The 22,514-nt window shown below is 46.6% G+C and overlaps 51 pseudogenes; all 51 read right to left on the minus strand.

Annotated features, from left to right (window-relative positions):
• Positions 1-239: 239 nt before the first annotated feature.
• On the minus strand, positions 240-358 carry LOC140290349 (5S ribosomal RNA; annotated as a pseudogene).
• A 269-nt stretch (positions 359-627) lies between these two features.
• LOC140288453 (5S ribosomal RNA) lies at positions 628-746 on the minus strand (annotated as a pseudogene).
• Positions 747-1,015: 269 nt separating this feature from the next.
• On the minus strand, positions 1,016-1,134 carry LOC140300446 (5S ribosomal RNA; annotated as a pseudogene).
• Positions 1,135-1,403: 269 nt separating this feature from the next.
• Positions 1,404-1,522, minus strand: LOC140291222 (5S ribosomal RNA; annotated as a pseudogene).
• A 269-nt stretch (positions 1,523-1,791) lies between these two features.
• Positions 1,792-1,910, minus strand: LOC140279212 (5S ribosomal RNA; annotated as a pseudogene).
• A 272-nt stretch (positions 1,911-2,182) lies between these two features.
• On the minus strand, positions 2,183-2,300 carry LOC140296972 (5S ribosomal RNA; annotated as a pseudogene).
• Positions 2,301-2,569: 269 nt separating this feature from the next.
• On the minus strand, positions 2,570-2,688 carry LOC140313269 (5S ribosomal RNA; annotated as a pseudogene).
• Positions 2,689-2,957: 269 nt separating this feature from the next.
• On the minus strand, positions 2,958-3,076 carry LOC140291384 (5S ribosomal RNA; annotated as a pseudogene).
• A 269-nt stretch (positions 3,077-3,345) lies between these two features.
• On the minus strand, positions 3,346-3,464 carry LOC140303115 (5S ribosomal RNA; annotated as a pseudogene).
• A 269-nt stretch (positions 3,465-3,733) lies between these two features.
• Positions 3,734-3,852, minus strand: LOC140300447 (5S ribosomal RNA; annotated as a pseudogene).
• Positions 3,853-4,121: 269 nt separating this feature from the next.
• On the minus strand, positions 4,122-4,240 carry LOC140278668 (5S ribosomal RNA; annotated as a pseudogene).
• A 269-nt stretch (positions 4,241-4,509) lies between these two features.
• Positions 4,510-4,628, minus strand: LOC140300132 (5S ribosomal RNA; annotated as a pseudogene).
• Positions 4,629-4,897: 269 nt separating this feature from the next.
• Positions 4,898-5,016, minus strand: LOC140292497 (5S ribosomal RNA; annotated as a pseudogene).
• Positions 5,017-5,285: 269 nt separating this feature from the next.
• On the minus strand, positions 5,286-5,404 carry LOC140293856 (5S ribosomal RNA; annotated as a pseudogene).
• A 656-nt stretch (positions 5,405-6,060) lies between these two features.
• Positions 6,061-6,179, minus strand: LOC140293858 (5S ribosomal RNA; annotated as a pseudogene).
• A 656-nt stretch (positions 6,180-6,835) lies between these two features.
• On the minus strand, positions 6,836-6,954 carry LOC140291127 (5S ribosomal RNA; annotated as a pseudogene).
• A 269-nt stretch (positions 6,955-7,223) lies between these two features.
• Positions 7,224-7,342, minus strand: LOC140291301 (5S ribosomal RNA; annotated as a pseudogene).
• A 269-nt stretch (positions 7,343-7,611) lies between these two features.
• On the minus strand, positions 7,612-7,730 carry LOC140292498 (5S ribosomal RNA; annotated as a pseudogene).
• A 269-nt stretch (positions 7,731-7,999) lies between these two features.
• LOC140296340 (5S ribosomal RNA) lies at positions 8,000-8,118 on the minus strand (annotated as a pseudogene).
• Positions 8,119-8,387: 269 nt separating this feature from the next.
• Positions 8,388-8,506, minus strand: LOC140313273 (5S ribosomal RNA; annotated as a pseudogene).
• Positions 8,507-8,775: 269 nt separating this feature from the next.
• LOC140291386 (5S ribosomal RNA) lies at positions 8,776-8,894 on the minus strand (annotated as a pseudogene).
• Positions 8,895-9,163: 269 nt separating this feature from the next.
• Positions 9,164-9,282, minus strand: LOC140303122 (5S ribosomal RNA; annotated as a pseudogene).
• Positions 9,283-9,551: 269 nt separating this feature from the next.
• Positions 9,552-9,670, minus strand: LOC140300449 (5S ribosomal RNA; annotated as a pseudogene).
• Positions 9,671-9,939: 269 nt separating this feature from the next.
• On the minus strand, positions 9,940-10,058 carry LOC140278673 (5S ribosomal RNA; annotated as a pseudogene).
• A 269-nt stretch (positions 10,059-10,327) lies between these two features.
• Positions 10,328-10,446, minus strand: LOC140300133 (5S ribosomal RNA; annotated as a pseudogene).
• Positions 10,447-10,715: 269 nt separating this feature from the next.
• LOC140292499 (5S ribosomal RNA) lies at positions 10,716-10,834 on the minus strand (annotated as a pseudogene).
• A 269-nt stretch (positions 10,835-11,103) lies between these two features.
• LOC140293859 (5S ribosomal RNA) lies at positions 11,104-11,222 on the minus strand (annotated as a pseudogene).
• A 656-nt stretch (positions 11,223-11,878) lies between these two features.
• On the minus strand, positions 11,879-11,997 carry LOC140293860 (5S ribosomal RNA; annotated as a pseudogene).
• A 656-nt stretch (positions 11,998-12,653) lies between these two features.
• LOC140291128 (5S ribosomal RNA) lies at positions 12,654-12,772 on the minus strand (annotated as a pseudogene).
• A 269-nt stretch (positions 12,773-13,041) lies between these two features.
• On the minus strand, positions 13,042-13,160 carry LOC140291302 (5S ribosomal RNA; annotated as a pseudogene).
• Positions 13,161-13,429: 269 nt separating this feature from the next.
• LOC140292502 (5S ribosomal RNA) lies at positions 13,430-13,548 on the minus strand (annotated as a pseudogene).
• Positions 13,549-13,817: 269 nt separating this feature from the next.
• Positions 13,818-13,936, minus strand: LOC140296341 (5S ribosomal RNA; annotated as a pseudogene).
• Positions 13,937-14,205: 269 nt separating this feature from the next.
• LOC140287567 (5S ribosomal RNA) lies at positions 14,206-14,324 on the minus strand (annotated as a pseudogene).
• Positions 14,325-14,593: 269 nt separating this feature from the next.
• On the minus strand, positions 14,594-14,712 carry LOC140314952 (5S ribosomal RNA; annotated as a pseudogene).
• Positions 14,713-14,981: 269 nt separating this feature from the next.
• Positions 14,982-15,100, minus strand: LOC140303920 (5S ribosomal RNA; annotated as a pseudogene).
• Positions 15,101-15,369: 269 nt separating this feature from the next.
• LOC140292503 (5S ribosomal RNA) lies at positions 15,370-15,488 on the minus strand (annotated as a pseudogene).
• Positions 15,489-15,760: 272 nt separating this feature from the next.
• LOC140300853 (5S ribosomal RNA) lies at positions 15,761-15,879 on the minus strand (annotated as a pseudogene).
• A 269-nt stretch (positions 15,880-16,148) lies between these two features.
• LOC140295475 (5S ribosomal RNA) lies at positions 16,149-16,267 on the minus strand (annotated as a pseudogene).
• A 269-nt stretch (positions 16,268-16,536) lies between these two features.
• Positions 16,537-16,655, minus strand: LOC140294895 (5S ribosomal RNA; annotated as a pseudogene).
• A 269-nt stretch (positions 16,656-16,924) lies between these two features.
• LOC140294191 (5S ribosomal RNA) lies at positions 16,925-17,043 on the minus strand (annotated as a pseudogene).
• A 269-nt stretch (positions 17,044-17,312) lies between these two features.
• LOC140320073 (5S ribosomal RNA) lies at positions 17,313-17,431 on the minus strand (annotated as a pseudogene).
• A 269-nt stretch (positions 17,432-17,700) lies between these two features.
• Positions 17,701-17,819, minus strand: LOC140274619 (5S ribosomal RNA; annotated as a pseudogene).
• Positions 17,820-18,088: 269 nt separating this feature from the next.
• LOC140288632 (5S ribosomal RNA) lies at positions 18,089-18,207 on the minus strand (annotated as a pseudogene).
• A 657-nt stretch (positions 18,208-18,864) lies between these two features.
• On the minus strand, positions 18,865-18,983 carry LOC140320077 (5S ribosomal RNA; annotated as a pseudogene).
• A 269-nt stretch (positions 18,984-19,252) lies between these two features.
• Positions 19,253-19,371, minus strand: LOC140274622 (5S ribosomal RNA; annotated as a pseudogene).
• A 269-nt stretch (positions 19,372-19,640) lies between these two features.
• On the minus strand, positions 19,641-19,759 carry LOC140288633 (5S ribosomal RNA; annotated as a pseudogene).
• A 647-nt stretch (positions 19,760-20,406) lies between these two features.
• On the minus strand, positions 20,407-20,525 carry LOC140320081 (5S ribosomal RNA; annotated as a pseudogene).
• Positions 20,526-20,794: 269 nt separating this feature from the next.
• Positions 20,795-20,913, minus strand: LOC140274625 (5S ribosomal RNA; annotated as a pseudogene).
• A 269-nt stretch (positions 20,914-21,182) lies between these two features.
• Positions 21,183-21,301, minus strand: LOC140290350 (5S ribosomal RNA; annotated as a pseudogene).
• A 647-nt stretch (positions 21,302-21,948) lies between these two features.
• LOC140306587 (5S ribosomal RNA) lies at positions 21,949-22,067 on the minus strand (annotated as a pseudogene).
• A 269-nt stretch (positions 22,068-22,336) lies between these two features.
• On the minus strand, positions 22,337-22,455 carry LOC140278077 (5S ribosomal RNA; annotated as a pseudogene).
• Positions 22,456-22,514: the final 59 nt, after the last annotated feature.

Here is a 22,514-nt window from a genome sequence, read left to right on the forward strand (position 1 = left end):
AAGTACAGGAATCATACGGTTCCTCTATGTAACCAGATAATTGATGAGAAAGGCTGATGTGTAGTGGGCACATCTTCTTCCCTGACGTGATTATTCTCTTCAGCTGAAACTGAGATTCTCAGTTCACTTCGTGTCTTCCAACAAAGCAGCAGCAGCTGAAGATGACCAACTTCTTCACGTGTCACAGGGTGATCAGACGTTGCAACAAAAGACATGCAGGTGGTAGAGAGAAGAGAAAAAGCTTACAGCACCTGGTATTCCCAAGCTGTCTCCCATCCAAGTACTAACCAGGTACAACCCTGCTTGGCGTCCGAGATCAGACGAGGTCGGGCTTATTCAGGGTGGTGTGGCCGTAAGCAACAATGTCTCTGACAAATGTGCATTATATAGGTACTTGAATCATACGGTTCCTCTATGCAACCAGATAATTGCCGAGAAAGGCTGATGTGTAGCGGGCAAATCATCTTCTCTGATGTGATCATTCTCTGCAACTGAAACTGAGACTCTCAGATCACTTCGTGTCTGCCAACAAAGCAGCAGCAGCTGAAGATGGCCAACTTCCTCATGTGTCACAGGGTGATCAGACGTTGCAACAAAAGACATGCAGGTGGTAGAGAGAAGAGAAAACGCTTACAGCACCTGGTATTCCCAAGCAGTCTCCCATTAAAGTACTAACCAGGCCCAACCCTCCTTGGCTTCCGAGATCAGACGAGGTCGGGCTTATTCAGGGTGGTGTGGCCGTAAGGAACAATTTGTGTGACAAATGTGCATTATATAGGTACTGGAATCATACAATTCCTCTATGTAACCAGATAATTGCAGAGAAAGGCTGACTTGTTATGGGCACATCTTCTTCCCTGATGTGATTATTCTCTGCAGCTGAAACTGAGACTCTCAGATCACTTCGTGTCTGCCAACAAAGCAGCAGCAGCTGAAGATGACCAACTTCCTCATGTGTCACAGGGTGATCAGACGTTGCAACAAAAGACATGCAGGTGGTCGAGAGAAGAGAAAAAGCTTACAGCACCTGGTATTCCCAAGAGGTCTTCCATCCAAGTACTAACCACGCCCAACCCTCCTTGGCTTCCGAGATCAGACGAGGTCGGGTATGTTCAGGGTGGTGTGGCCGTAAGCAACAATGTCTCTGACAAATGTGCATTATATAGGTACTGGAATCATACGGTTCCTCTATGCAACCAGATCATTTCCGAGAAAGGCTGATGTGTAGTGGGCACATCTTCTGCCCTGACGTGATTATTCTCTGCAGCTGAAACTGAGACTCTCAGATCACTTTGTGTCTGCCAACACAGCAGCAGCAGCTGAAGATGACCAACTTCCTCATGTGTCACAGGGTGATCAGACGTTGCAACAAAAGACATGCAGGTGGTAGAGAGAAGAGAATAAGCTTACAGCACCTGGTATTCCCAGATATTCTACCATCCAAGTACTAACCAGGCCCAAACCTGCTTGGCTTCCGAGATCAGACGTGGTCAGGCATATTCAGGGTGGTGTGGCCGTAAGCAACCATAACTGTGACAAATGTGCATTATATAGGTACTGGAATCATACAGTTCCTCTATGTAACCAGATAATTGCCGAGAAAAGCTGATAAGTAGTGGGCACATCTTCTTCCCTGACGTGATTATTCTCTCGAGCTGAAACTGAGACTCTCAGATCACTTTGTGTCTGCCAACAAAGCAGCAGAAGCTGAAGATGACCAACTTCCTCATGTGTCACAGGGTGATCAGACGTTGCAACAAAAGACATGCAGGTGGTACAGAGAAGAGAAAAAGCTTACAGCACCTCGTATTCCGAAGTGGTCTCCCATCCAAATACTAACGAGGCCCAACCCTGCTTTTCTTCCAAGATCAGACGAGGTCAGGTATATTCAGGGTGGTGCGGCCGTAAGCAACAATATCGGTGACAAATGTGCATTATATAGGTACTGGAATCATACACTTCCTCTGTGTAACCAGATAATTGCCGAAAAAGGCTGACTTGTAGTGGGCACATCATCTTCCTCCTTGATGTGATTATTCTCTTCAGCTGAAACTGAGACTCTCAGATCACCTCGTGTCTATCAACAAAGCAGCAGCAGCTGAAGATGACCAACTTCTTCACGTGTCACAGGGTGATCAGACGTTGCAACAAAAGACATGCAGGTGGTAGAGAGAAGAGAAAAAGCTTACAGCACCTGGTATTCCCAAGCTGTCTCCCATCCAAGTACTAACCAGGTACAACCTTCTTGGTGTCCGAGATCAGACGAGGTCGGGCTTATTCAAGGTGGTGTGGCCGTAAGCAACAATGTCTCTGACAAATGTGCATTATATAGGTATTGGAATCATACGGTTCCTCTATGCAACCAGATAATTGCCGAGAAAGGCTGATGTGTAGCGGGCAAATCATCTTCTCTGATGTGATCATTCTCTGCAACCGAAACTGAGACTCTCAGATCACTTTGTGTCAGCCAACAAAGCAGCAGCAGCTGAAGATGACCAACTTCCTCATGTGTCACAGGGTGATCAGACGTTGCAACAAAAGACATGCAGGTTGTAGAGAGAAGAGAAAACGCTTACAGCACCTGGTATTCCCAAGCAGTCTCCCATCCAAGTACTAAGCAGGTTCAACCCTGCTTGGCTTCCGAGATCAGACGAGGTCGGGTATGTTCAGGGTGGTGTGGCCGTAAGCAACAATGTGTCTGACAAAAGTGCATTATATAAGTACAGGAATCATACACTTCCTCTATGTAACCAGATAATTGCTGAGAAAGGCTGATGTGTAGTGGGCACATCTTCTTCCCTGACGTGATTATTCTCTTCAGTTGAAACTGAGACTCTCAGATCACTTCGTGTCTTCCAACAAAGCAGCAGCAGCTGAAGATGGCCAACTTCCTCATGTGTCACAGGGTGATCAGACGTTGCAAGAAAAGACATGCAGGTTGTAGAGAGAAGAGAAAACGCTTACAGCACCTGGTATTCCCAAGCAGTCTCCCATTAAAGTACAAACCAGGCCCAACCCTCCTTGGCTTCCGAGATCAGACGAGGTCGGGCTTATTCAGGGTGGTGTGGCCGTAAGGAACAATTTCTGTGACAAATGTGCATTATATAGGTACTGGAATCATACAATTCCTCTATGTAACCAGATAATTGCAGAGAAAGGCTGACTTGTTATGGGCACATCTTCTTCCCTGATGTGATCATTCTCTGCAGCTGAAACTGAGACTCTCAGATCACTTCGTGTCTGCCAACAAAGCAGCAGCAGCTGAAGATGACCAACTTCCTCATGTGTCACAGGGTGATCAGACGTTGCAACAAAAGACATGCAGGTGGTCGAGAGAAGACAAAAAGCTTACAGCTCCTGGTATTCCCAAGTGGTCTCCCATCCAAGTACTAACCAGGCCCAACCCTCCTTGGCTACCGAGATCAGACGAGGTCAGGCATGTTCAGGGTGGTGTGGCCGTAAGCAACAATGTCTGTGACAAATGTGCATTATATAGGTACTGGAATCATACGGTTCCTCTATGTAACCAGATAATTGCCGAGAAAGGCTGACTTGTAGTGGGTTCATCTTCTTCCCTCATGTGATCATTCTCTGCAGCTGAAACTGAGACTCTCAGATCACTTTGTGTCTGCCAACAAAGCAGCAGAAGCTGAAGATGACCACCTTCCTCATGTGTCACAGGGTGATCAGACGTTGCAACAAAAGACATGCAGGTGGTCGAGAGAAAAGAAAAAGCTTACAGCACCTGGTATTCCCAAGAGGTCTTCCATCCAAGTACTAACCACGCCCAACCCTCCTTGGCTTCCGAGATCAGACGAGGTCGGGTATGTTCAGGGTGGTGTGGCCGTAAGCAACAATGTCTCTGACAAATGTGCATTATATAGGTACTGGAATCATACGGTTCCTCTATGCAACCAGATCATTTCCGAGAAAGGCTGATGTGTAGTGGGAACATCTTCTTCCCTGACGTGATTATTCTCTGCAGCTGAAACTGAGACTCTCAGATCACTTTGTGTCTGCCAACAAAGCAGCAGCAGCTGAAGATGACCAACTTCCTCATGTGTCACAGGGTGATCAGACGTTGCAACAAAAGACATGGAGGTGGTAGAGAGAAGAGAATCAGCTTACAGCACCTGGTATTCCCAGATAGTCCACCATCCAAGTACTAACCAGGCCCAACCCTGCTTTTCTTCCAAGATCAGACGAGGTCAGGCATATTCAGGGTGGTGCGGCCGTAAGCAACAATAGCTGTGACAAATGTGCATTATATAGGTACTGGAATCATACACTTCTTCTATGTAACCAGATAATTGCAGAGAAAGGCTGACTTGTAGTGGGCACATCTTCTTCCCTGATGTGATTATTCTCTTCAGCTGAAACTGAGACTCTCAGATCACTTCGTGTCTGCCAACAAAGCAGCAGAAGCTGAAGATGACCAACTTCCTCATGTGTAACAGGGTGATCAGACGTTGCAACAAAAGACATGCAGGTGGTATAGAGAAGAGAAAAAGCTTACAGCACCTGGTATTCCCAAGCGGTCTCCCATTCAAGTCCTAACCAGGCCCAACCCTGCTTGGCTTCCGAGATCAGACGAGGTCGGGCTTATTCAGGGTGGTGTGGCCGTAAGCAACAATATCGGTGACAAGTGTGCATTATATAGGTACTGGGATCATACACTTCCTCTGTGTAACCAGATAATTGCCGAAAAAGGCTGACTTGTAGTGGGTTCATCTTCCTCCTTGATGTGATTATTCTCTTCAGCTGAAAATGAGACTCTCAGATCACCTCGTGTCTATCAACAAAGCAGCAGCAGCTGAAGATGACCAACTTCTTCACGTGTCACAGGGTGATCAGACGTTGCAACAAAAGACTTGCAGGTGGTAGAGAGAAGAGAAAAAGCTTACAGCACCTGGTGTTCCCAAGCTGTCTCCCATCCAAGTACTAACCAGGTACAACCCTGTTTGGCGTCCGAGATCAGACGAGGTCGGGCTTATTCAGGGTGGTGTGGCCGTAAGCAACAATGTCTCTGACAAATGTGCATTATATAGGTACTGGAATCATACGGTTCCTCTATGCAACCAGATAATTGCCGAGAAAGGCTGATGTGTAGCGGGCAAATCATCTTCTCTGATGTGATCATTCTCTGCAACTGAAACTGAGACTCTCAGATCACTTTGTGTCAGCCAACAAAGCAGCAGCAGCTGAAGATGACCAACTTCCTCATGTGTCACAGGGTGATCAGACGTTGCAACAAAAGACATGCAGGTGGTAGAGAGAAGAGAAAAAGCTTACAGCACCTGGTATTCCCAGAATGTCTACCACCCAAGTACTAACCAGGCCCAAACCTGCTTGGCTTCTGAGATCAGATGAGGTTGGGCATATTCAGGGTGGTGTGGCCGTAAGCAACCATAACTGTGACAAATGTGCATTATATAGGTACTGGAATCATACAGTTCCTCTGTGTAACCAGATAATTGCCGAAAAAGGCTGACTTGTAGTGGGTTCATCTTCATCCTTGATGTGATTATTCTCTTCAGCTGAAACTGAGACTCTCAGATCACCTCGTGTCTATCAACAAAGCAGCAGCAGCTGAAGATGACCAACTTCTTCACGTGTCACAGGGTGATCAGACGTTGCAACAAAAGACATGCAGGTGGTAGAGAGAAGAGAAAAAGCTTACAGCACCTGGTATTCCCAAGATGTCTCCCATCCAAGTACTAACCAGGTACAACCTTCTTGGTGTCCGAGATCAGGCGAGGTCGGGCTTATTCAGGGTGGTGTGGCCGTAAGCAACAATGTCTCTGACAAATGTGCATTATATAGGTACTGGAATCATACGGTTCCTCTATGCAACCAGATAATTGCCGAGAAAGGCTGATGTGTAGCGGGCAAATCATCTTCTCTGATGTGATCATTCTCTGCAACTGAAACTGAGACTCTCAGATCACTTTGTGTCAGCCAACAAAGCAGCAGCAGCTGAAGATGACCAACTTCCTCATGTGTCACAGGGTGATCAGACGTTGCAACAAAAGACATGCAGGTGGTAGAGAGAAGAGAAAAAGCTTACAGCACCTGGTATTCCCAGAATGTCTACCACCCAAGTACTAACCAGGCCCAAACCTGCTTGGCTTCTGAGATCAGATGAGGTTGGGCATATTCAGGGTGGTGTGGCCGTAAGCAACCATAACTGTGACAAATGTGCATTATATAGGTACTGGAATCATACAGTTCCTCTGTGTAACCAGATAATTGCCGAAAAAGGCTGACTTGTAGTGGGTTCATCTTCATCCTTGATGTGATTATTCTCTTCAGCTGAAACTGAGACTCTCAGATCACCTCGTGTCTATCAACAAAGCAGCAGCAGCTGAAGATGACCAACTTCTTCACGTGTCACAGGGTGATCAGACGTTGCAACAAAAGACATGCAGGTGGTAGAGAGAAGAGAAAAAGCTTACAGCACCTGGTATTCCCAAGATGTCTCCCATCCAAGTACTAACCAGGTACAACCTTCTTGGTGTCCGAGATCAGGCGAGGTCGGGCTTATTCAGGGTGGTGTGGCCGTAAGCAACAATGTCTCTGACAAATGTGCATTATATAGGTACTGGAATCATACGGTTCCTCTATGCAACCAGATAATTGCCGAGAAAGGCTGATGTGTAGCGGGCAAATCATCTTCTCTGATGTGATCATTCTCTGCAACTGAAACTGAGACTCTCAGATCACTTTGTGTCAGCCAACAAAGCAGCAGCAGCTGAATATGACCAACTTCCTCATGTGTCACAGGGTGATCAGACGTTGCAACAAAAGACATGCAGGTTGTAGAGAGAAGAGAAAACGCTTACAGCACCTGGTATTCCCAAGCAGTCTCCCATCCAAGTACTAAGGAGGCTCAACCCTGCTTGGCTTCCGAGATCAGACGAGGTCGGGCATGTTCAGGGTGGTGTGGCCGTAAGCAACAATGTGTCTGACAAATGTGCATTATATAACTACAGGAATCATACGGTTCCTCTATGTAACCAGATAATTGCTGAGAAAGGCTGATGTGTAGTCGGCACATCTTCTTCCCTGACGTGATTATTCTCTTCAGTTGAAACTGAGACTCTCAGATCACTTCGTGTCTTCCAACAAAGCAGCAGCAGCTGAAGATGGCCAACTTCCTCGTGTGTCACAGGGTGATCAGACGTTGCAACAAAAGACATGCAGGTTGTAGAGAGAAGAGAAAACGCTTAGAGCACCTGGTATTCCCAAGCAGTCTCCCATTAAAGTACTAACCAGGCCCAACCCTCCTTGGCTACCGAGATCAGACGAGGTCGGGCATGTTCAGGGTGGTGTGGCCGTAAGCAACAATGTCTGTGACAAATGTGCATTATATAGGTACTGGAATCATACGGTTCCTCTATGTAACCAGATAATTGCCGAGAAAGGCTGACTTGTAGTGGGCACATCTTCTTCCCTCATGTGATCATTCTCTGCAGCTGAAACTGAGACTCTCAGATCACTTCGTGTCTGCCAACAAAGCAGCAGAAGCTGAAGATGACCAACTTCCTCATGTGTCACAGGGTGATCAGACGTTGCAACAAAAGACATGCAGGTGGTTGAGAGAAGAGAAAAAGCTTACAGCACCTGGTGTTCCCAAGCTGTCTCCCATCCAAGTACTAACCAGGTACAACCCTGTTTGGCGTCCGAGATCAGACGAGGTCGGGCTTATTCAGGGTGGTGTGGCCGTAAGCAACAATGTCTCTGACAAATGTGCATTATATAGGTACTGGAATCATACGGTTCCTCTATGCAACCAGATAATTGCCGAGAAAGGCTGATGTGTAGCGGGCAAATCATCTTCTCTGATGTGATCATTCTCTGCAACTGAAACTGAGACTCTCAGATCACTTTGTGTCAGCCAACAAAGCAGCAGCAGCTGAAGATGACCAACTTCCTCATGTGTCACAGGGTGATCAGACGTTGCAACAAAAGACATGCAGGTGGTAGAGAGAAGAGAAAAAGCTTACAGCACCTGGTATTCCCAGAATGTCTACCATCCAAGTACTAACCAGGCCCAAACCTCCTTGGCTTCTGAGATCAGATGAGGTTGGGCATATTCAGGGTGGTGTGGCCGTAAGCAACCATAACTGTGACAAATGTGCATTATATAGGTACTGGAATCATACGGTTCCTCTATGCAACCAGATAATTGCCGAGAAAGGCTGATGTGTAGCGGGCAAATCATCTTCTCTGATGTGATCATTCTCTGCAACTGAAACTGAGACTCTCAGATCACTTTGTGTCAGCCAACAAAGCAGCAGCAGCTGAAGATGACCATCTTCCTCATGTGTCACAGGGTGATCAGACGTTGCAACAAAAGACATGCAGGTTGTAGAGAGAAGAGAAAACGCTTACAGCACCTGGTATTCCCAAGCAGTCTCCCATCCAAGTACTAAGCAGGTTCAACCCTGCTTGGCTTCCGAGATCAGACGAGGTCGGGTATGTTCAGGGTGGTGTGGCCGTAAGCAACAATGTGTCTGACAAAAGTGCATTATATAAGTACAGGAATCATACACTTCCTCTATGTAACCAGATAATTGCTGAGAAAGGCTGATGTGTAGTGGGCACATCTTCTTCCCTGACGTGATTATTCTCTTCAGTTGAAACTGAGACTCTCAGATCACTTCGTGTCTTCCAACAAAGCAGCAGCAGCTGAAGATGGCCAACTTCCTCATGTGTCACAGGGTGATCAGACGTTGCAAGAAAAGACATGCAGGTTGTAGAGAGAAGAGAAAACGCTTACAGCACCTGGTATTCCCAAGCAGTCTCCCATTAAAGTACAAACCAGGCCCAACCCTCCTTGGCTTCCGAGATCAGACGAGGTCGGGCTTATTCAGGGTGGTGTGGCCGTAAGGAACAATTTCTGTGACAAATGTGCATTATATAGGTACTGGAATCATACAATTCCTCTATGTAACCAGATAATTGCAGAGAAAGGCTGACTTGTTATGGGCACATCTTCTTCCCTGATGTGATCATTCTCTGCAGCTGAAACTGAGACTCTCAGATCACTTCGTGTCTGCCAACAAAGCAGCAGCAGCTGAAGATGACCAACTTCCTCATGTGTCACAGGGTGATCAGACGTTGCAACAAAAGACATGCAGGTGGTCGAGAGAAGACAAAAAGCTTACAGCTCCTGGTATTCCCAAGTGGTCTCCCATCCAAGTACTAACCAGGCCCAACCCTCCTTGGCTACCGAGATCAGACGAGGTCAGGCATGTTCAGGGTGGTGTGGCCGTAAGCAACAATGTCTGTGACAAATGTGCATTATATAGGTACTGGAATCATACGGTTCCTCTATGTAACCAGATAATTGCCGAGAAAGGCTGACTTGTAGTGGGTTCATCTTCTTCCCTCATGTGATCATTCTCTGCAGCTGAAACTGAGACTCTCAGATCACTTTGTGTCTGCCAACAAAGCAGCAGAAGCTGAAGATGACCACCTTCCTCATGTGTCACAGGGTGATCAGACGTTGCAACAAAAGACATGCAGGTGGTCGAGAGAAAAGAAAAAGCTTACAGCACCTGGTATTCCCAAGAGGTCTTCCATCCAAGTACTAACCACGCCCAACCCTCCTTGGCTTCCGAGATCAGACGAGGTCGGGTATGTTCAGGGTGGTGTGGCCGTAAGCAACAATGTCTCTGACAAATGTGCATTATATAGGTACTGGAATCATACGGTTCCTCTATGCAACCAGATCATTTCCGAGAAAGGCTGATGTGTAGTGGGCACATCTTCTTCCCTGACGTGATTATTCTCTGCAGCTGAAACTGAGACTCTCAGATCACTTTGTGTCTGCCAACAAAGCAGCAGCAGCTGAAGATGACCAACTTCCTCATGTGTCACAGGGTGATCAGACGTTGCAACAAAAGACATGGAGGTGGTAGAGAGAAGAGAATCAGCTTACAGCACCTGGTATTCCCAGATAGTCCACCATCCAAGTACTAACCAGGCCCAACCCTGCTTTTCTTCCAAGATCAGACGAGGTCAGGCATATTCAGGGTGGTGCGGCCGTAAGCAACAATAGCTGTGACAAATGTGCATTATATAGGTACTGGAATCATACACTTCTTCTATGTAACCAGATAATTGCAGAGAAAGGCTGACTTGTAGTGGGCACATCTTCTTCCCTGATGTGATTATTCTCTTCAGCTGAAACTGAGACTCTCAGATCACTTCGTGTCTGCCAACAAAGCAGCAGAAGCTGAAGATGACCAACTTCCTCATGTGTAACAGGGTGATCAGACGTTGCAACAAAAGACATGCAGGTGGTATAGAGAAGAGAAAAAGCTTACAGCACCTGGTATTCCCAAGCGGTCTCCCATTCAAGTCCTAACCAGGCCCAACCCTGCTTGGCTTCCGAGATCAGACGAGGTCGGGCTTATTCAGGGTGGTGTGGCCGTAAGCAACAATATCGGTGACAAGTGTGCATTATATAGGTACTGGGATCATACACTTCCTCTGTGTAACCAGATAATTGCCGAAAAAGGCTGACTTGTAGTGGGTTCATCTTCCTCCTTGATGTGATTATTCTCTTCAGCTGAAAATGAGACTCTCAGATCACCTCGTGTCTATCAACAAAGCAGCAGCAGCTGAAGATGACCAACTTCTTCACGTGTCACAGGGTGATCAGACGTTGCAACAAAAGACTTGCAGGTGGTAGAGAGAAGAGAAAAAGCTTACAGCACCTGGTGTTCCCAAGCTGTCTCCCATCCAAGTACTAACCAGGTACAACCCTGTTTGGCGTCCGAGATCAGACGAGGTCGGGCTTATTCAGGGTGGTGTGGCCGTAAGCAACAATGTCTCTGACAAATGTGCATTATATAGGTACTGGAATCATGCGGTTCCTCTATGCAACCAGATAATTGCCGAGAAAGGCTGATGTGTAGCGGGCAAATCATCTTCTCTGATGTGATCATTCTCTGCAACTGAAACTGAGACTCTCAGATCACTTTGTGTCAGCCAACAAAGCAGCAGCAGCTGAAGATGACCAACTTCCTCATGTGTCACAGGGTGATCAGACGTTGCAACAAAAGACATGCAGGTGGTAGAGAGAAGAGAAAAAGCTTACAGCACCTGGTATTCCCAGAATGTCTACCACCCAAGTACTAACCAGGCCCAAACCTGCTTGGCTTCTGAGATCAGATGAGGTTGGGCATATTCAGGGTGGTGTGGCCGTAAGCAACCATAACTGTGACAAATGTGCATTATATAGGTACTGGAATCATACAGTTCCTCTGTGTAACCAGATAATTGCCGAAAAAGGCTGACTTGTAGTGGGTTCATCTTCATCCTTGATGTGATTATTCTCTTCAGCTGAAACTGAGACTCTCAGATCACCTCGTGTCTATCAACAAAGCAGCAGCAGCTGAAGATGACCAACTTCTTCACGTGTCACAGGGTGATCAGACGTTGCAACAAAAGACATGTAGGTGGTAGAGAGAAGAGAAAAAGCTTACAGCACCTGGTATTCCCAAGATGTCTCCCATCCAAGTACTAACCAGGTACAACCTTCTTGGTGTCCGAGATCAGGCGAGGTCGGGCTTATTCAGGGTGGTGTGGCCGTAAGCAACAATGTCTCTGACAAATGTGCATTATATAGGTACTGGAATCATACGGTTCCTCTATGCAACCAGATAATTGCCGAGAAAGGCTGATGTGTAGCGGGCAAATCATCTTCTCTGATGTGATCATTCTCTGCAACTGAAACTGAGACTCTCAGATCACTTTGTGTCAGCCAACAAAGCAGCAGCAGCTGAAGATGACCAACTTCCTCATGTGTCACAGGGTGATCAGACGTTGCAACAAAAGACATGCAGGTGGTAGAGAGAAGAGAAAAAGCTTACAGCACCTGGTATTCCCAGAATGTCTACCACCCAAGTACTAACCAGGCCCAAACCTGCTTGGCTTCTGAGATCAGATGAGGTTGGGCATATTCAGGGTGGTGTGGCCGTAAGCAACCATAACTGTGACAAATGTGCATTATATAGGTACTGGAATCATACAGTTCCTCTGTGTAACCAGATAATTGCCGAAAAAGGCTGACTTGTAGTGGGTTCATCTTCATCCTTGATGTGATTATTCTCTTCAGCTGAAACTGAGACTCTCAGATCACCTCGTGTCTATCAACAAAGCAGCAGCAGCTGAAGATGACCAACTTCTTCACGTGTCACAGGGTGATCAGACGTTGCAACAAAAGACATGCAGGTGGTAGAGAGAAGAGAAAAAGCTTACAGCACCTGGTATTCCCAAGATGTCTCCCATCCAAGTACTAACCAGGTACAACCTTCTTGGTGTCCGAGATCAGGCGAGGTCGGGCTTATTCAGGGTGGTGTGGCCGTAAGCAACAATGTCTCTGACAAATGTGCATTATATAGGTACTGGAATCATACGGTTCCTCTATGCAACCAGATAATTGCCGAGAAAGGCTGATGTGTAGCGGGCAAATCATCTTCTCTGATGTGATCATTCTCTGCAACTGAAACTGAGACTCTCAGATCACTTTGTGTCAGCCAACAAAGCAGCAGCAGCTGAATATGACCAACTTCCTCATGTGTCACAGGGTGATCAGACGTTGCAACAAAAGACATGCAGGTTGTAGAGAGAAGAGAAAACGCTTACAGCACCTGGTATTCCCAAGCAGTCTCCCATCCAAGTACTAAGGAGGCTCAACCCTGCTTGGCTTCCGAGATCAGACGAGGTCGGGCATGTTCAGGGTGGTGTGGCCGTAAGCAACAATGTGTCTGACAAATGTGCATTATATAACTACAGGAATCATACGGTTCCTCTATGTAACCAGATAATTGCTGAGAAAGGCTGATGTGTAGTCGGCACATCTTCTTCCCTGACGTGATTATTCTCTTCAGTTGAAACTGAGACTCTCAGATCACTTCGTGTCTTCCAACAAAGCAGCAGCAGCTGAAGATGGCCAACTTCCTCGTGTGTCACAGGGTGATCAGACGTTGCAACAAAAGACATGCAGGTTGTAGAGAGAAGAGAAAACGCTTAGAGCACCTGGTATTCCCAAGCAGTCTCCCATTAAAGTACTAACCAGGCCCAACCCTCCTTGGCTACCGAGATCAGACGAGGTCGGGCATGTTCAGGGTGGTGTGGCCGTAAGCAACAATGTCTGTGACAAATGTGCATTATATAGGTACTGGAATCATACGGTTCCTCTATGTAACCAGATAATTGCCGAGAAAGGCTGACTTGTAGTGGGCACATCTTCTTCCCTCATGTGATCATTCTCTGCAGCTGAAACTGAGACTCTCAGATCACTTCGTGTCTGCCAACAAAGCAGCAGAAGCTGAAGATGACCAACTTCCTCATGTGTCACAGGGTGATCAGACGTTGCAACAAAAGACATGCAGGTGGTTGAGAGAAGAGAAAAAGCTTACAGCACCTGGTGTTCCCAAGCTGTCTCCCATCCAAGTACTAACCAGGTACAACCCTGTTTGGCGTCCGAGATCAGACGAGGTCGGGCTTATTCAGGGTGGTGTGGCCGTAAGCAACAATGTCTCTGACAAATGTGCATTATATAGGTACTGGAATCATACGGTTCCTCTATGCAACCAGATAATTGCCGAGAAAGGCTGATGTGTAGCGGGCAAATCATCTTCTCTGATGTGATCATTCTCTGCAACTGAAACTGAGACTCTCAGATCACTTTGTGTCAGCCAACAAAGCAGCAGCAGCTGAAGATGACCAACTTCCTCATGTGTCACAGGGTGATCAGACGTTGCAACAAAAGACATGCAGGTGGTAGAGAGAAGAGAAAAAGCTTACAGCACCTGGTATTCCCAGAATGTCTACCATCCAAGTACTAACCAGGCCCAAACCTCCTTGGCTTCTGAGATCAGATGAGGTTGGGCATATTCAGGGTGGTGTGGCCGTAAGCAACCATAACTGTGACAAATGTGCATTATATAGGTACTGGAATCATACGGTTCCTCTATGCAACCAGATAATTGCCGAGAAAGGCTGATGTGTAGCGGGCAAATCATCTTCTCTGATGTGATCATTCTCTGCAACTGAAACTGAGACTCTCAGATCACTTTGTGTCAGCCAACAAAGCAGCAGCAGCTGAAGATGACCAACTTCCTCATGTGTCACAGGGTGATCAGACGTTGCAACAAAAGACATGCAGGTGGTCGAGAGAAGAGAAAAAGCTTACAGCACCTGGTATTCCCAAGAGGTCTTCCATCCAAGTACTAAGGAGGCTCAACCCTGCTTGGCTTCCGAGATCAGACGAGGTCGGGCATGTTCAGGGTGGTGTGGCCGTAAGCAACAATGTCTCTGACAAATGTGCATTATATAACTACAGGAATCATACGGTTCCTCTATGTAACCAGATAATTGCTGAGAAAGGCTGATGTGTAGTCGGCACATCTTCTTCCCTGACGTCATTATTCTCTTCAGTTGAAACTGAGACTCTCAGATCACTTCGTGTCTTCCAACAAAGCAGCAGCAGCTGAAGATGGCCAACTTCCTCGTGTGTCACAGGGTGATCAGACGTTGCAACAAAAGACATGCAGGTTGTAGAGAGAAGAGAAAACGCTTACAGCACCTGGTATTCCCAAGCAGTCTCCCATTAAAGTACTAACCAGGCCCAACCCTCCTTGGCTACCGAGATCAGACGAGGTCGGGCATGTTCAGGGTGGTGTGGCCGTAAGCAACAATGTCTGTGACAAATGTGCATTATATAGGTACTGGAATCATACGGTTCCTCTATGTAACCAGATAATTGCCGAGAAAGGCTGACTTGTAGTGGGCAAATCTTCTTCCCTCATGTGATTATTCTCTGCAGCTGAAACTGAGACTCTCAGATCACTTCGTGTCTACCAACAAAGCAGCAGCAGCTGAAGATGACCAACTTCCTCATGTGTCACAGGGTGATCAGACGTTGCAACAAAAGACATGCAGGTGGTAGAGAGAAGAGAAAAAGCTTACAGCACCTGGTGTTCCCAAGAGGTCTCCCATCCAAGTACTAACCAGGTACAACCCTGTTTGGCGTCCGAGATCAGACGAGGTCGGGCATGTTCAGGGTGGTGTGGCCGTAAGCAACAATGTCTCTGACAAATGTGCATTATATAGGTACTGGAATCATACGGTTCCTCTATGTAACCAGATAATTGCCGAGAAAAGCTGATAAGTAGTGGGCACATCTTCTTCCCTGACGTGATTATTCTCTCGAGCTGAAACTGAGACTCTCAGATCACTTTGTGTCTGCCAACAAAGCAGCAGCAGCTGAAGATGACCAACTTCCTCATGTGTCACAGGGTGATCAGACGTTGCAACAAAAGACATGCAGGTGGTAGAGAGAAGAGAAAAAGCTTACAGCACCTGGTGTTCCCAAGCTGTCTCCCATCCAAGTACTAACCAGGTACAACCCTGTTTGGCGTCCGAGATCAGACGAGGTCGGGCTTATTCAGGGTGGTGTGGCCGTAAGCAACAATGTCTCTGACAAATGTGCATTATATAGGTACTGGAATCATACGGTTCCTCTATGCAACCAGATAATTGCTGAGAAAGGCTGATGTGTAGCGCGCAAATCATCTTCTCTGATGTGATCATTCTCTGCAACTGAAACTGAGACTCTCAGATCACTTTGTGTCTGCCAACAAAGCAGCAGCAGTAACTGAAGATGACCAACTTCCTCATGTGTCACAGGGTGATCAGACGTTGCAACAAAAGACATGCAGGTGGTAGAGAGAAGAGAAGAAGCTTACAGCACCTCGTATTCCCAAGCGGTCTCCCATCCAAGTACTAACCAGCCCCAACCCTGCTTGGCTTCCGAGATCAGACGAGGTCGGGCATATTCAGGGTGGTGTGGCCGTAAGCGACAATTTCTGTGACAAATGTGCATTATATAGGTAATGGAGTCATACGGTTCCTCTATGCAACCAGATAATTGCCGAGAAAGGCTGATGTGTAGTGGGCACATCTTGTTCCCTGACGTGATAATTCTCTCCAGCTGAAAATGAGACTCTCAGATCACTTTGTGTCTGCCAACAAAGCAGCAGAAGCTGAAGATGACCAACTTCCTCATGTGTCACAGGGTGATCAGACGTTGCAACAAAAGACATGCAGGTGGTAGAGAAAAGAGAAAAAGCTTACAGCACCTGGTATTCCAAAGCAGTCTCCCATCTAAGTACTAACCAGGCCCAACCGTGCTTGGCTTCCGTGATCGGACAAGGTCGGATATGTTGAGGGTGGTGTGGCCGTAAGCAACAAAGTCTGTGACAAATGTGCATTATATTGGTACTGGAATCATACAGTTCCTCTATGTAACCAGATAATTGCCGAGAAAGGCTGATGTGTAGTGGGCATATCTTCTTCCCTGATGTGATTATTCTCTCCAGCTGAAACTGAGACTCTCAGATCACTTCGTGTCTGCCAACAAAGCAGCAGCAGCTGAAGATGACCAACTTCTTCACGTGTCACAGGGTGATCAGACGTTGCAACAAAAGACATGCAGGTGGTAGAGAGAAGAGAAAAAGCTTACAGCACCTGGTATTCCCAAGCTGTCTCCCATCCAAGTACTAAGCAGGCTCAACCCTGCTTGGCTTCCGAGATCAGACAAGGTCGGGCATGTTCAGGGTAGTGTGGCCGTAAGAAACAATGTGTCTGACAAATGTGCATTATATAAGTACAGGAATCATACGGTTCCTCTATGTAACCAGATAATTGCTGAGAAAGGCTGATGTGTAGTGGGCACATCTTCTTCCCTGACGTGATAATTTTCTCCAGCTGAACATGAGACTCTCAGATCACTTCGTGTCTGCCAACAAAGCAGCAGAAGCTGAAGATGACCATCTTCCTCATGTGTCACAGGGTGATCAGACGTTGCAACAAAAGACATGCAGGTGGTAGAGAGAAGAGAAAAAGCTTACAGCACCTGGTATTCCCAAGCTGTCTCCCATCCAAGTACTAACCAGGTACAACCCTGCTTGGCGTCCGAGATCAGACGAGGTCGGGCTTATTCAGGGTGGTGTGGCCGTAAGGAACAATTTGTGTGACAAATGTGCATTATATAGGTACTGGAATCATACGGTTCCTCTATGTAACCAGATAATTGCTGAGAAAGGCTGATCTGTAGTGGGCACATCTTCTTCCCTGACGTGATAATTTTCTCCAGCTGAACATGAGACTCTCAGATCACTTCGTGTCTGCCAACAAAGCAGCAGAAGCTGAAGATGACCATCTTCCTCATGTGTCACAGGGTGATCAGACGTTGCAACAAAAGACATGCAGGTGGTAGAGAGAAGAGAAAAAGCTTAAGGTACCTGGTATTCCCAAGCGGTCTCCCATTCAAGTACTAACCAGGCCCAACCGTGCTTGGCTTCCGAGATCAGACGAGGTCGGGCTTATTCAGGGTGGTGTGGCCGTAAGCAAAAATATCGGTGACAATTGTGCATTATATAGGTACTGGAATCATACACTTCCTCTGTGTAACCAGATAATTGCCGAAAAAGGCTGACTTGTAGTGGGTTCATCTTCCTCCTTGATGTGATTATTCTCTTCAGCTGAAACTGAGACTCTCAGATCACTTCGTGTCTGCCAACAAAGCAGCAGAAAATGAAGATGACCAACTTCCTCATGTGTCACAGGGTGATCAGACGTTGCAACAAAAGACATGCAGGTGGTAGAGAGAAGAGAAAAAGCTTAAGGCACCTGGTATTCCCAAGCAGTCTCCCATTCAAGTACTAACCAGGCCCAACCCTGCTTGGCTTCCGAGATCAGACGAGGTTGGGCTTATTCAGGGTGGTGTGGCCATAAGCAACAATATTGGTGACAAATGTGCATTATATAGGTACTGGAATCATACACTTCCTCTGTATAACCAGATAATTGCCGAAAAAGGCTGACTTGTAGTGGGTTCATCTTCCTCCTTGATGTGATTATTCTCTGCAGCTGAAACTGAGACTCTCAGATCACCTCGTGTCTATCAACAAAGCAGCAGCAGCTGAAGATGACTAACTTCTTCACGTGTCACAGGGTGATCAGACGTTGCAACAAAAGACATGCAGGTGGTAGAGAGAAGAGAAAAAGCTTACAGCACCTGGTATTCCCAAGCTGTCTCCCATCCAAGTACTAACCAGGTACAACCCTGCTTGGCGTCCGAGATCAGATGAGGTCGGGCTTATTCAGGGTGGTGTGGCCGTAAGCAACAATGTCTCTGACAAATGTGCATTATATAGGTACTGGAATCATACGGTTCCTCTATGCAACCAGATAATTGCCGAGAAAGGCTGATGTGTAGCGGGCAAATCATCTTCTCTGATGTGATCATTCTCTGCAACTTAAACTGAGACTCTCAGATCACTTCGTGTCAGCCAACAAAGCAGCAGAAGCTGAAGATGACAAACTTCCTCATGTGTCACAGGGTGATCAGATGTTGCAACAAAAGACATGCAGGTGGTAGAGAGAAGAGAAAAAGCTTACAGCACCTGGTATTCCCAAGCAGTCTCCCATTGAAGTACGAACCAGGCCCAACCCTGCTTGGCTTCCAGGATAAGACAAGGTGGGGCTTATTCAGGGTGGTGTGGCCATAAGCAACAATGTTTGTTACAAATGTGAATTATATAGGTACTGGAATCATACACTTCCTCTATGAAACCATATAATTGCCGAGAAAGGCTGATGTGTAGTGGGCATATCATCTTCTCTGATGTGATCATTCTCTTCAGCTGAAACTGAGACTCTCAGATCACTTCGTGTCTGCCAACAAAGCAGCAGCAGCTGAAGATGACCATCTTCCTCATGTGTCACAGGGTGATCAGACGTTGCAACAAAAGACATGCAGGTGGTAGAGAGAAGAGAAAAAGCTTAAGGTACCTGGTATTCCCAAGCGGTCTCCCATTCAAGTACTAACCAGGCCCAACCGTGCTTGGCTTCCGAGATCAGACGAGGTCGGGCTTATTCAGGGTGGTGTGGCCGTAAGCAAAAATATCGGTGACAATTGTGCATTATATAGGTACTGGAATCATACACTTCCTCTGTGTAACCAGATAATTGCCGAAAAAGGCTGACTTGTAGTGGGTTCATCTTCCTCCTTGATGTGATTATTCTCTTCAGCTGAAACTGAGACTCTCAGATCACTTCGTGTCTGCCAACAAAGCAGCAGAAAATGAAGATGACCAACTTCCTCATGTGTCACAGGGTGATCAGACGTTGCAACAAAAGACATGCAGGTGGTAGAGAGAAGAGAAAAAGCTTAAGGCACCTGGTATTCCCAAGCAGTCTCCCATTCAAGTACTAACCAGGCCCAACCCTGCTTGGCTTCCGAGATCAGACGAGGTTGGGCTTATTCAGGGTGGTGTGGCCATAAGCAACAATATTGGTGACAAATGTGCATTATATAGGTACTGGAATCATACACTTCCTCTGTATAACCAGATAATTGCCGAAAAAGGCTGACTTGTAGTGGGTTCATCTTCCTCCTTGATGTGATTATTCTCTGCAGCTGAAACTGAGACTCTCAGATCACCTCGTGTCTATCAACAAAGCAGCAGCAGCTGAAGATGACTAACTTCTTCACGTGTCACAGGGTGATCAGACGTTGCAACAAAAGACATGCAGGTGGTAGAGAGAAGAGAAAAAGCTTACAGCACCTGGTATTCCCAAGCTGTCTCCCATCCAAGTACTAACCAGGTACAACCCTGCTTGGCGTCCGAGATCAGATGAGGTCGGGCTTATTCAGGGTGGTGTGGCCGTAAGCAACAATGTCTCTGACAAATGTGCATTATATAGGTACTGGAATCATACGGTTCCTCTATGCAACCAGATAATTGCCGAGAAAGGCTGATGTGTAGCGGGCAAATCATCTTCTCTGATGTGATCATTCTCTGCAACTTAAACTGAGACTCTCAGATCACTTCGTGTCAGCCAACAAAGCAGCAGCAGCTGAAGATGACCAACTTCCTCATGTGTCACAGGGTGATCAGACGTTGCAACAAAAGACATGCAGGTGGTAGAGAGAAGAGAAAAAGCTTACAGCACCTGGTATTCCCAAGCAGTCTCCCATCCAAGTACTAAGGAGGCTCAACCCTGCTTGGCTTACGAGATCAGGCATGTTCAGGGTGGTGTGGCCGTAAGCAACAATGTGTCTGACAAATGTGCATTATATAAGTACAGGAATCATACGGTTCCTCTATGTAACCAGATAATTGCTGAGAAAGGCTGATCTGTAGTGGGCACATCTTCTTCCCTGACGTGATAATTTTCTCCAGCTGAACATGAGACTCTCAGATCACTTCGTGTCTGCCAACAAAGCAGCAGAAGCTGAAGATGACCATCTTCCTCATGTGTCACAGGGTGATCAGACGTTGCAACAAAAGACATGCAGGTGGTAGAGAGAAGAGAAAAAGCTTAAGGTACCTGGTATTCCCAAGCGGTCTCCCATTCAAGTACTAACCAGGCCCAACCGTGCTTGGCTTCCGAGATCAGACGAGGTCGGGCTTATTCAGGGTGGTGTGGCCGTAAGCAAAAATATCGGTGACAATTGTGCATTATATAGGTACTGGAATCATACACTTCCTCTGTGTAACCAGATAATTGCCGAAAAAGGCTGACTTGTAGTGGGTTCATCTTCCTCCTTGATGTGATTATTCTCTTCAGCTGAAACTGAGACTCTCAGATCACTTCGTGTCTGCCAACAAAGCAGCAGAAAATGAAGATGACCAACTTCCTCATGTGTCACAGGGTGATCAGACGTTGCAACAAAAGACATGCAGGTGGTAGAGAGAAGAGAAAAAGCTTAAGGCACCTGGTATTCCCAAGCAGTCTCCCATTCAAGTACTAACCAGGCCCAACCCTGCTTGGCTTCCGAGATCAGACGAGGTTGGGCTTATTCAGGGTGGTGTGGCCATAAGCAAAAATTTTGGTGACAAATGTGCATTATATAGGTACTGGAATCATACACTTCCTCTGTATAACCAGATAATTGCCGAAAAAGGCTGACTTGTAGTGGGTTCATCTTCCTCCTTGATGTGATTATTCTCTGCAGCTGAAACTGAGACTCTCAGATCACCTCGTGTCTATCAACAAAGCAGCAGCAGCTGAAGATGACTAACTTCTTCACGTGTCACAGGGTGATCAGACGTTGCAACAAAAGACATGCAGGTGGTAGAGAGAAGAGAAAAAGCTTACAGCACCTGGTATTCCCAAGCTGTCTCCCATCCAAGTACTAACCAGGTACAACCCTGCTTGGCGTCCGAGATCAGACGAGGTCGGGCTTATTCAGGGTGGTGTGGCCGTAAGCAACAATGTCTCTGACAAATGTAGATTATATAGGTACTGGAATCATACGGTTCCTCTATGCAACCAGATAATTGCCGAGAAAGGCTGATGTGTAGCGGGCAAATCATCTTCTCTGATGTGATCATTCTCTGCAACTTAAACTGAGACTCTCAGATCACTTCGTGTCAGCCAACAAAGCAGCAGCAGCTGAAGATGACCAACTTCCTCATGTGTCACAGGGTGATCAGACGTTGCAACAAAAGACATGCAGGTGGTAGAGAGAAGAGAAAAAGCTTACAGCACCTGGTATTCCCAAGCAGTCTCCCATCCAAGTACTAAGGAGGCTCAACCCTGCTTGGCTTACGAGATCAGGCATGTTCAGGGTGGTGTGGCCGTAAGCAACAATGTGTCTGACAAATGTGCATTATATAAGTACAGGAATCATACGGTTCCTCTATGTAACCAGATAATTGCTGAGAAAGGCTGATCTGTAGTGGGCACATCTTCTTCCCTGACGTGATAATTTTCTCCAGCTGAACATGAGACTCTCAGATCACTTCGTGTCTGCCAACAAAGCAGCAGAAGCTGAAGATGACCAACTTCCTCATGTGTCACAGGGTGATCAGACGTTGCAACAAAAGACATGCAGGTGGTAGAGAGAAGAGAAAAAGCTTAAGGTACCTGGTATTCCCAAGCGGTCTCCCATTCAAGTACTAACCAGGCCCAACCGTGCTTGGCTTCCGAGATCAGACGAGGTCGGGCATGTTCAGGGTGGTGTGGCCGTAAGCAACAATGTGTCTGACAAATGTGCATTATATAAGTACAGGAATCATACGGTTCCTCTATGTAACCAGATAATTGCTGAGAAAGGCTGATCTGTAGTGGGCACATCTTCTTCCTTGATGTGATTATTCTCTTCAGCTGAAACTGAGACTCTCAGATCACTTCGTGTCTGCCAACAAAGCAGCAGAAAATGAAGATGACCAACTTCCTCATGTGTCACAGGGTGATCAGACGTTGCAACAAAAGACATGCAGGTGGTAGAGAGAAGAGAAAAAGCTTAAGGCACCTGGTTTTCCCAAGCAGTCTCCCATTCAAGTACTAACCAGGCCCAACCCTGCTTGGCTTCCGAGATCAGACGAGGTTGGGCTTATTCAGGGTGGTGTGGCCATAAGCAACAATTTTGGTGACAAATGTGCATTATATAGGTACTGGAATCATACACTTCCTCTGTA

This window comes from Leuresthes tenuis, unplaced genomic scaffold (genome assembly GCF_036924035.1).
Source record: "Leuresthes tenuis unplaced genomic scaffold, fLeuTen1.0.hap1 SCAF_1, whole genome shotgun sequence".
NCBI classification, from domain to species: Eukaryota; Metazoa; Chordata; class Actinopteri; order Atheriniformes; family Atherinopsidae; genus Leuresthes; species Leuresthes tenuis.